We start from the raw sequence: 12,495 nt of genomic DNA, 5'->3' as shown, positions 1-12,495 counted from the left end.
CAGGCTCCATGCTCAGTTCTGGACTCCATCCCACAACCCTGGGTTCATGACATGAGCCGAAATCAAGAATTGGACGCTCAGCCAACTGAGCCACCCAAGCGACTCTATCAGTACTTTATTTTAAATCCCAGGAGATCCATCTTTGCAATTGCTTGTGTTGGCTTTTCAACCCAGAAGGCCTCAAATGTGTGCTAAAGCATTTTGTGAAAGTGCTAATGGGGGACGCAGCACCTCTGAATTAGATGCTTCCAAATATGGCACCTTCCAACAAGGAAGGAGGCAATCTTCTTACTGTGTAATAACCTCTGAGTTATTTGGTTCTCTGCAGACAGGGTGGCTGTGACACAACCTCCCAGAATGCCCACCTACCAATGGGGAAGCTGATGGGAAATTCTATTGATAATAGTAATATGTAATGTTATAAATAATGTTATATGTAATAACAATATAATGGTGTCAAATATAATTAATTCATTCATATTTTTCTTCAATGCCTTAACCCAGTGGGTCCCAAAATTGGCTAAATGTTCTTATCACCTGGAGAACTTTGCCAACCCCCTCACCACCAATGCCCAGGTGGCACACCATAGCAATCAAATCAGGAGAATTCTGGGTCAGGAGTGAGTGGGAAATATTTGTTAAAGATGATTAAAAAGGTGATTCCAATGTACAGCAAAGTTTGAGAACCACTATCTGAACCCAAAGAAAAGATATTGAGAACCCTGGACAGGCAAGCAGGAGCTAACTTTTTGAGCTGAGCCAATTCTCCACATAAAGTACTATCTCCTCGGGGCACCTGGGTGGTTCAGTCAGTTAAGCGTCCGACTTCGGCTCAGGTCATGATCTCACAGTTCGTGAGTTCGAGCCCCGCGTCGGGCTCTGTGCTGACAGCTCAGAGCCTGGAGCCTGCTTCACATTCTGTGTCTCCCTCTCTCTCTGCCCCTTCCCTGCTCATGCTGTGTCTCTCTCTGTCTCAAAAATAAATAAACATTAAAAAATAAATAAAGTACTATCTCCTCAATCCTCTTGCCTCTTACAATTTTGCTGTTTCAGAATTTGTGTATGTGGGGTTGGGATCATTGCAAGGGTTGCCCAGGTATATAATGTTTTTAAGACAGAGGCTGTAAGAAAGTATGCTTTACAAACCACCTACTAGTAACCTGGGCTTCTGCAAGCCTTTCATTACCCATTCTGGGCCCTAGCCAATCTGAGCAGCAACCTGACCCTTATCTACCCCCTCACCTCCCAGTCTGTGACTATTGTGTTCCTACCACTATAGTGCATTCCCTAAGTCCTGGCTCCAACCATTTGCCTTCTAATCATCAATGGAGGCACAACCCAAATGCCATTTCCTCCGTGAAATTTACCCTGATCCTCTCTCCAAGGATTCACTTAAAATATAAGGGTCAGAACTATAGATTTCATGAAAAGAGTATCACACTTGTGACAGTAGACCTGGACACGATGCTTTACCACTATAGCAGAAATGCTAGTTATTAAGTTGATTTTAATTCTCCTCTTCTTCCTTAAAAACTAACTCGAGGCAACAATATTCTCAACTCAATAAACTAACCTCCCTTGCATCTGAGAGTGGCCAATAAGATGGAAATTCTAGCTGGCGTTTCTCAGAAAGCTCTTCAGAGTGAATTGACTTGGTTTGAAAACAGGCACCATTTGCCTCTCTGTCCCCGCATCATGTCACAACTGGAATTAGAGTAACCCTCTTAAGCCTCTGAGGCACCACTGAAGATGGAAGATAGCACTTAGGATGACAAAGCATACAGATAAGAAACCAGGATCTCTGACAACCCCCAAAGGCTGAGAAGCTGCCATACTGATCCTAGACTGCCTAACACTTTGTTGGGAAAAAATAAACTTCTATCTCATTAGGCCTCTTTATTAACAGGCAAACCTAACTCAAACTGGAACAAACAGCTTCTGGCTGTGGGATCCTGAGAAAACTAGTTTGAGTCTTAGTTTCCTCAACTAAAAGGGGAGAAATGGAATTGTGAGAAGTAATTAAAATCACCAAACAGTTGCAGGAACTCAAGAGATTATAGTTGAACCTATCTATATCTTAATCAATTAATCTACTAAAACGTTTTCAGTTAGTAGACAATGGAACTGAGCACTGAAAGGGGAAGTGATTTGCTCAAGGACAGAAAGAAAATTAGTGGCAGCTGCAAGAGTTGAAAACAGGGCTCTTTTTTTTTTAAACGTTTTATTTATTTTTGAGAGAGAGGCAGAGACAGAGCATGAACAGGGGAGGGTCAGAGAGAGGGAGACACAGAATCTGAAACAGGCTCCAGGCTCTGAGGTGTCAGCACACAGCCTGACGCAGGGCTCGAACTCACGGACCGCAAGATCATGACCTGAGCCGAAGTCGGCCGCTTAACTGACTGAGCCACCCAGGCGCCCCATAAACAGGGCTCTTTTGAGTTGGGTCCAGCTTAATACATGTACAGAGTTCAGATATAACTACCTGCAAATCGTTGTAAGCAATAATGGGAAAATATTGATTTAAAAAACATGATAGTGGATGATCAAACACAAAGGCTATTTAAACCATTGGGGATTGCTTTTAAGTTTGCAGTGTGTGGGAGTGATCTTATAGATAAATAACCAATAGCCAATTACCCCCACACTATATATGGAAGAGTGTATTCTTCCCCCACCTATATGAAATTCCATCTTCACATACACACACACACGCACACAGACACACTCACACAGAGAGAGAGGGAGAGAGAGAGAGTCTCACTGATCTATTTGTTTATTTCTGTGCCAAAAACTCATTGTACTGAAGGAGGGAAGATGGCGGCATAGGAGGATGCTGGGCTCACCGCACGTCCTGCCAATCACTTAGATTCCACCTACACCTGCATAAATAACCCAGAAAACCGCCAGAGGATTAACAGAACGGAGTCTCTGGAGCCAAGCGCAGACGAGAGGCCCACAGAAGAGGGTAGGAAGGGCGGCGAGGCGGTGCGCACTCCACGGACTGGCGGGAGGGAGCCGGGGCAGAGGGGCGGCTCGCGGGCCAAGCAGAGACCCCGAGTCTGGCTGGCAAAAGAGGAGGGGCCGGATGGACTGTGTTCCCACAGCAAGCGCGACTTAGCGTCTGGGAGGTCATAAGTTAACAGCTCTGTTCAGAAAGCGGGAAGGCTGGAGGACAAAGGGAGGGAGAGCTGCTGAGCCCCTGGAAGGCAGAGCTCAGCTTGGCAGGGAACAAAGGCGCTCACCAGCGCCATCTCCCCCACCCATCCCCCAGCCAAAATCCCAAAGAGAACCAGTTCCTGCCAGGGAACTTGCTCACTCCACACAAACACCCAACTCTGTGCTTCTGCGGAGCCAAACCTCCGGCAGCGGATCTGACTCCCTCCCGCTGCCACAGGGCCCCTCCTGAAGTGGATCAACTAAGGAGAAGTGAGCTAAGCCTGCCCCTCCTGCCCCTGTGCACCTTGCCTTCCCACCCCAGCTAATACACCAGATACCCAGCACCACAAGCCTGGCAGTGTGCAAGTAGCCCAGACGGGCCATGCCACCCCACAGTGAATCCCGCCCCTAGGAGAGGGGAAGAGAAGGCACACACCAGTCTGACTGTGGCCCCAGCGGTGGGCTGGGGGCAGACATCAGGTCGCACTGCGGCCCCGCCCACCAACTCCAGTTATACACCACCGCACAGGGGAAGGGCCCTGCAGGTCCTCACCACTCCAGGGACTATCCAAAATGACCAAACGGAAGAATTCCCCTCAGAAGAATCTCCAGGAAATAACAACAGCTAATGAACTGATCAAAAAGGATTTAAATAATATAACAGAAAGTGAATTTAGAATAATAGTCATAAAATTAATCGCTGGGCTTGAAAACAGTATACAGGACAGCAGAGAATCTCTTGCCACAGAGATCAAGGGACTAAGGAACAGTCACGAGGAGCTGAAAAACGCTTTAAATGAAATGCAAAACAAAATGGAAACCACGACGGCTCGGCTTGAAGAGGCAGAGGAGAGAATAGGTGAACTAGAAGATAAAGTTATGGAAAAAGAGGAAGCTGAGAGAAAGAGAGATAAAAAAATCCAGGAGTATGAGGGGATAATTAGAGAACTAAGTGATACACTAAAAAGAAATAATATACGCATAATTGGTATCCCAGAGGAGGAAGAGAGAGGGAAAGGTGCTGAAAGGGTACTTGAAGAAATAATAGCTGAGAACTTCCCTGAACTGGGGAAGGAAAAAGGCATTGAAATCCAAGAGGCACAGAGAACTCCCTTCAGACGTAACTTGAATCGATCTTCTGCACGACATATCATAGTGAAACTGGCAAAATACAAGGATAAAGAGAAAATTCTGAAAGCAGCAAGGGATAAACGTGCCCTCACATATAAAGGGAGACCTATAAGACTCGTGACTGATCTCTCCTTTGAAACTTGGCAGGCCAGAAAGGATTGGCACGATATCTTCAGTGTGCTAAACAGAAAAAATATGCAGCCGAGAATCCTTTATCCAGCAAGTCTGTCATTTACAATAGAAGGAGAGATAAAGGTCTTCCCAAACAAACAAAAACTGAAGGAATTTGTCACCACTAAACCAGCCCTACAAGAGATCCTAAGGGGGACCCTGTGAGACAAAGTACCAGAGACATCACTACAAGCATAAAACATACAGACATCACAATGACTTTAAACCCGTATCTTTCTATAATAACACTGAATGTAAATGGATTAAATGAGCCAACCAAAAGACATAGGGTATCAGAATGGATAAAAAAAACAAGACCCATCTATTTGCTGTCTACAAGAGACTCATTTTAGATCTGAGGACACCTTTAGATTGAGAGTGAGGGGATGGAGAACTATTTATCATGCTACTGGAAGCCAAAAGAAAGCTGGAGTAGCCATACTTATATCAGACAAACTAGACTTTAAATTAAAGGCTGTAACAAGAGATGAAGAAGGGCATTATATAATAATTACAGGGTCTATCCATCAGGAAGAGCTAACAATTATAAATGTCTATGCGCTGAATACGGGAGCCCCCAAATATATAAAACAATTACTCATAAACATAAGCAACCTTATTGATAAGAATGTGGTCATTGCAGGGGACTTTAACACCCCACTTACAGAAATGGATAGATCATCTAGACACACAGTCAATAAAGAAACAAGGACCCTGAATGATACATTGGATCAGATGGACTTGACAGGTATAATTAGAACTCTGCATCCCAAAGCAACAGAATATACTTTCTTCTCGAGTGCACATGGAACATTCTCCAAGATAGATCATATACTGGTTCACAAAACAGCCCTTCATAAGTTTACAAGAATTGAAATTATACCATGCATACTTTCAGACCACAATGCTATGAAGCTTGAAATCAACCACATTAAAAAGTCTGGAAAACTTCCAAAAGCATGGAGGTTAAAGAACACCCTACTAACGAATCAGGCAATTAGAGAAGAAATTAAAAAATATATGGAAACAAACAAAAATGAAAATACAACAATCCAAACGCTTTGGGATGCAGCAAAGGCAGTCCTGAGAGGAAAATACATTGCAATCCAGGCCTATCTCAAGAAACAAGAAAAATCCCAAATACAAAATCTAACAGCACACCTAAAGGAAATAGAAGCAGAACAGCAAAGGCAGCCTAAACCCAGCAGAAGAAGAGAAATAATAAAGATCAGAGCAGAAATAAACAATATAGAATCTAAAAAAACTGTAGAGCAGATTAACGAAACCAAGAGTTGGTGTTTTGAAAAAATAAACAAAATTGACAAACCTCTAGCCAGGCTTCTCAAAAAGAAAAGGGAGATGACCCAAATAGATAAAATCATGAATGAAAATGGAATTATTACAACCAATCCCTCAGAGATACAAACAATTATCAGGGAATACTATGAAAAATTATATGCCAATAAATTGGACAACCTGGAAGAAATGGACAAATTTCTAAACACCCACACTCTTCCAAAACTCAATCAGGAGGAAAGAGAAAGCTTGAACAGACCCATAACCAGCGAAGAAATTGAATCGGTTATCAAAAATCTCCCAACAAATAAGAGTCCAAGACCAGATGGCTTCCCAGGGGAGTTCTACCAGACGTTTAAAGCAGAGATAATACCTAGCCTTCTCAAGCTATTCCAAGAAATAGAAAGGGAAGGAAAACTTCCAGACTCATTCTATGAAGCCAGTATTACTTTGATTCCTAAACCAGACAGAGACCCAGTAAAAAAAGAGAACTACAGGCCAATATCCCTGATGAATATGGATGCAAAAATTCTCAATAAGATACTAGCAAATAGAATTCAACAGCATATAAAAAGAATTATTCACCATGATCAAGTGGGATTCATTCCTGGGATGCAGGGCGGGTTCAACATTCGCAAATCAATCAACGTGATACATCACATTAACAGAAAAAAAGAGAAGAACCCTATGATCCTGTCAATCGATGCAGAAAAGGCCTTTGACAAAATCCAGCACCTTTTCTTAATAAAAACCCTTGAGAAAGTCGGAATAGAAGGAACATACTTAAAGATCATAAAGGCCATTTATGAAAAGCCCACAGCTAACATCATCCTCAACGGGGAAAAACTGAGAGCTTTTTCCCTGAGATCAGGAACACAACAGGGATGCCCACTCTCACCGCTGTTGTTTAACATAGTGCTGGAAGTTCTAGCTTCAGCAATCAGACAACAAAAGGAAATCAAAGGCATCAAAATTGGCAAAGATGAAGTCAAGCATTCGCTTTTTGCAGATGACATGATATTATACATGGAAAACCTTATAGACTCCACCAAAAGTCTGCTAGAACTGATACATGAATTCAGCAGAGTTGCAGGATACAAAATCAATGTACAGAAATCAGTTGCATTCTTATACACTAACAATGAAGCAACAGACAAATAAAGAAACTGATCCCATTCACAATTGCACCAAGAAGCATAAAATACCTAGGAATAAATCTAACCAAAGATGTAAAAGATCTGTATGCTGAAAACTATAGAAAGCTTATGAAGGTAATTGAAGAAGATATAAAGAAATGGAAAGACATTCCCTACTCATGGATTGGAAGAATAAATATTGTCAAAATGTCAATACTACCCAAAGCTATCTACACATTCAATGCAATCCCTATCAAAATTGCACCAGCATTCTTCTCGAAACTAGAACAAGCAATCCTAAAATTCATATGGAACCACAAAAGGCCCCGAATAGCCAAAGTAATTTTGAAGAAGACCAAAGCAGGAGGCATCACAATCCCAGACTTTAGCCTCTACTACAAAGCTGTCATCATCAAGACAGCATGGTATTGGCATAAAAACAGAAACATAGACCAATGGAATAGAATAGAAACCCCAGAACTAGACCCACAAACGTATGGCCAACTCATCTTTGACAAAGCAAGAAAGAACATCAATGGAAAAAAGACAGTCTCTTTAACAAATGGTGCTGGGAGAACTGGACAGCAACATGCAGAAGGTTGAAACTAGACCACTTTCTGACACCATTCACAAAAATAAACTCAAAATGGATAAAGGACCTGAATGTGAGACAGGAAACCATCAAAACCTTAGAGGAGAAAGCAGGAAAAGACCTCTCTGACATCAGCCGTAGCAATCTCTTACCCCACACATCCCCAAAGGCAAGGGAATTAAAAGCAAAAGTGAATTACTGGGACCTTATGAAGATAAAAAGCTTCTGCGCAGCAAAGGAAACAACCAACAAAACTAAAAGGCAACCAACGGAATGGGAAAAGATATTTGCAAATGACACATCGGACAAAGGGCTAGTATCCAAAATCTATAAAGAGCTCATCAAACTCCACACCCGAAAAACAAATAACCCAGTGAAGAAATGGGCAGAAAACATGAATAGACACTTCTCTAAAGAAGACATCCGGATGGCCAACAGGCACATGAAAAGATGTTCAACGTCGCTCCTTATCAGGGAAATACAAATCAAAACCACACTCAGATATCACCTCACGCCAGTCAGAGTGGCCAAAATGAAGAAATCAGGAGACTATAGATGCTGGAGAGGATGTGGAGAAACGGGAAACCTCTTGCACTGTTGGTGGGAATGCAAATTGGTGCAGCCGCTCTGGAAAGCAGTGTGGAGGTTCCTCAGAAAATTAAAAATAGACCTACCCTATGACCCAGCAATAGCACTGCTAGGAATTTATCCAAGGGATACAGGAGTACTGATGCATAGGGGCACTTGTACCCCAATGTTTATAGCAGCACTCTCAACAATAGCCAAATTATGGAAAGAGCCTAAATGTCCATCAACTGATGAATGGATAAAGAAATTGTGGTTTATATACACAATGGAATACTATGTGGCAATGAGAAAAAATGAAATATGACCTTTTGTAGCAACGTGGATGGAACTGGAGAGTGTGATGCTAAGTGAAATAAGCCATACAGAGAAAGACAGATACCATATGGTTTCACTCTTATGTGGATCCTGAGAAACGTAACAGAAACCCATGGGGGAGGGGAAGGAAAAAAAAAAGAGGTTAGAGTGGGAGAGAGCCAAAGCATAAGAGACTGTTAAAAACTGAGAACAAACTGAGGGTTGATGGGGGGTGGGAGGGAGGGTAGGGTGGGTGATGGGTATTGAGGAGGGCACCTTTTGGGATGAGCACTGGGTGTTGTATGGAAACCAATTTGACAGTAAATTTCATATATTAAATAAATAAATAAATAAATAAATAAACATTAAAAAAAAAACTCATTGTACTAATTATTAGTGACACAAGCCCTTCCCCCATGTTCTTCGTAAACTTTTTCTTGGCTGTTGTTACTTGATTTCTCTTTCTAAGGAATTTTAGAATCAGTTTCTCAAGTTCTAGAAAATATCTCACTGGGATATCTATTGGGATTGAATTACATTTATAATTTCTGGAGAATTGACACTTTAATAATAGTGTTTATTATGTGCCAGGTAATTTCCTAAGCATCTGGGATACATTTTCAAAAATATAGACATTTTACAAAAATAGAAAAAAAATATTCTTTCCCTCAATGAGCATATATTTTAATAAAAGTAGGCAAGCAATAAGCAATAAATATAAGAAATAAAGAAATGTATAGCATGTTAAAAGGTAGTAAATGCTACAGAAAAGAAAAAAATTGAGGAGAGTAACATGTGAAGGTCAGGAGAACAGGGTACAGGTCATAGCCATATAAACATTCATCATGGGACAGTAACTAATTTAGTCCTGCCTCTATAATGTACAGACTATCATGATTATTACCACAAGTAAAAGAAACTGAGGTATAAAGAGGTTAAATAACTTGGCCAAGTTCCCACTGCTAGGAAGTAACAGATCCAGGATTTGAACTTGAGCAGTCTAAGCTCCAAATTCTGGAGCCAGAGTCAGTAATCTTAACTGTACACTACATCCCATTCAGGCTCCAAGTATGCTTTATTTATTCTTGTCATTCTATCCATAATCAGTAAGGTATAAAGTTTCTTGTTAGATATCTTTCTAGGTATTGGTAGTATTTCTTGCTATTGCCATGTGGAATATTTTTACCATATTTTCTAATTAGCTTTTGCTAATATATGAATAAGCTATTGATTTTTATGTGGTAATCAGTCATTTCTATGAGTGCTTTTTAGTTCCAATAGTTTTCAAGCTAATTTTCTTGGATTTTATAATTAGAAATGCATATAATGACAATTTGTTTTTTTTCTTTCCATTATGTTTTTATATTTCATTTTCCTTATCTTTCAGTTCTAAGTATTTGTTAATTTCCACTATGATTCCATTTTTGACCCATTGGTTATATGTTGCTTAATTTCCAAACGTGGGGGTTTCTAGTTATCTTTTTGTTATTTATTTCTAGTTTAATTCTACTACAGTCAGACAATTTGTATGTTTTGAATCTTTTGAAACTTGGTTTTTGGGACAATATATGCTCAATTTTGGTAGATATTTTGTATGCACTTGAAAAAAAGTACATTCCACCATTGTTAAATGTCAGTTGGTCAAGCATGTTAACCATATTTACTTGTCCTATATACTTACTAATTTTTTGTATCTGCTTGTTCTTTTAGTAGTTAGTTTAGGGAATGCAAAATGTATGGCTTAATTTTTGGACTATAATATGAATTAGTACAGGGCCACGTGGGGTATTAAAACACTTTAATTTAATTAACTCTCTCCTGCCACTTGTGCTATTTATGGTCAGATATATATATATATATATATATATAATATATATATATATATATTATATATATATAATATTTACATTTAAATGACATTGTTGTTTCTTTTTATTTTATTTTATTTTTTTTTTAATTTTTTTTAACATTTATTTTTGAGACAGAGAGAGACAGAGCATGAACGGGGGAGGGTCAGAGAGAGAGAGGGAGACACAGAATCGGAAACAGGCTCCAGGCTCTGAGCTGTCAGCACAGAGCCTAACGCGGGGCTCGAACTCACCGACCGCGAGATCATGACCTGAGCCGAAGTCGGCCACTTAACCAACTGAGCCACCCAGGTGCCCCTGTTGTTTCTTTTTAACATAATCAATATTTTTGTAGATTTTTCTATATGGTAGTAATTACTTTTCCATTGCTCTGACACACTGGACCAGACGGGTGGGGAATGGGCTAAATGGGTGATGGGTATTAAGGAGGGCACTTGTTATGGTTAACACTGGGTGTTTTATGTAAGTATTGAATCACTGAATTCTATTCCTGAATAGGAATATTCTCATATTGCAGCATATGATAACTAGAATTTAAATAAAAATTTGGATTAAAAAAGAAAAATTACTGTTGTGTGCAAGAGAACAAAATGACCCTCTGTCTTAAGATGAAAATATAAATATGAAAATATGAAACTCAAAAAAACACTGATGAAAGAAGTTGAAGAACAGAAAGAAGTAGGAAAAACATTCCATGCTCATGGATTGGAAGAACAAATATTGTTAAAATGTCAATACTACCCAAAGTGATCTACATATTCAATGCAATCCCTATCAAAATACCACCAAACATTTTTCACAGAATTAGAACAAACAATCCTAAATTCATATGGAACCACAAAAGATCCCAAATATCCAAAATAACCCTGAAAAAGAAAAGCAAAGCTGGAGGCATCACAATTCCGGACTTCAAGTTATATTGCAAAGCTGTAGTGATCAAAACAGTATGGTACTGGCACAAAAATAAACACATAGATCAATGGAACAGAATAGAAAACCCAGAAATGGACCCACAACTATATGCTCAGCTAATCTTCAAGAAATCAGGAAAGAATATCCAATGGAAAAAAGACAGTCTCCTCAACAAATGGTGTTGGGAAAATTGGACAGCAACATGCAGAAGAATGAAACTGGATCAGTTTTTTACACCATACACAAAAGTAATTTCAAAATAGATGAAAGACCAAATGTAACAGAAAACCATCAAAATCGTAGAGGAGAAAACAGGCAACAACCTCTTTGACATCCACTGCAGTAACTTCTTACTAGATAGGGCTCCTGAAGCAAGGAAAACAAAAGCAAAAAATAAACTATTGGGACTTCATCAAAATAAAAAGCTTTTGCATAGCAAAAGAAACAATCAATAAAACGAAAAGGCAACCTATGGAATGGGAGAAGATATTTGCAAATGACATATCCGATTAAGGGTTAGTATCCAAAATATATAAAGGACATGGATTTTTAAAAAGTTTTTATTTAAATTCTAGTTAGTTAACATAGTGTGATATTAGTTTCAGATGTACAATATAATGATTCAACACTTACATATATCACCTGGTGCTCATCACAAGTGCACTCCCTAATCCCCGTCACCTGTATAACAAACTGATGGCTACCAGAAGGGAGGTGGAGAGGGGTGGACATGGATATTTTTTAAGAAACCAGGTAATAAAAGTCATGCAGGCTTTATCATTTTAGTTCTGATCAAGGAAACGTGAGCTTTGTAATCATAATTACATAATTTACTAACAAGTCAGAAAGTAGTGAGTTATAAACATGAAGTTCATACTACCACCACCATCCACTCCCAGTTTCATCACTGACTTCCAGTATGTCCTTGTTTTCTAATGACATTTCAGGCAGACCTCACAGAATTTGCAGCAGGAACAATTCCATTGCAGGCTAATTCAGTCAATTGCAATTTTTTTTTTAATTTTTTTTTAATGTTTATTTATTTTTGAGACAGAGAGAGACAGAGCATGAACAGGGGAGGGGCAGAGAGAGAGAGAGACACAGAATCCGAAACAGGCTCCAGGCTCTGAGCTGTCAGCACAGAGCCCGACGCGGGGCTCGAACTCACAAGCGCTGAGATCATGACCTGAGCTGAAGTCAGGTGCCTAAGCGACCAAGCCACCCAGGCGCCCCGCAAATTTTAATCTCAGAACTTCCCCATCTAAGCAAGTGCTAGGTAGGGCTCTTCCAGTACAACTTGAAGTGAGGAAGAGATTGCCCTCTAACAACTACCCCTCCCTCCTCTGGGTCT

This window comes from Panthera onca, chromosome X, assembly GCF_046562875.1.
Source record: "Panthera onca isolate mPanOnc1 chromosome X, mPanOnc1 haplotype 2, whole genome shotgun sequence".
In the NCBI taxonomy this organism is placed as follows: Eukaryota; Metazoa; Chordata; class Mammalia; order Carnivora; family Felidae; genus Panthera; species Panthera onca.
The sequence above is the reverse complement of the archived record's forward strand: the minus strand, read 5'-3'. Positions refer to the sequence as shown.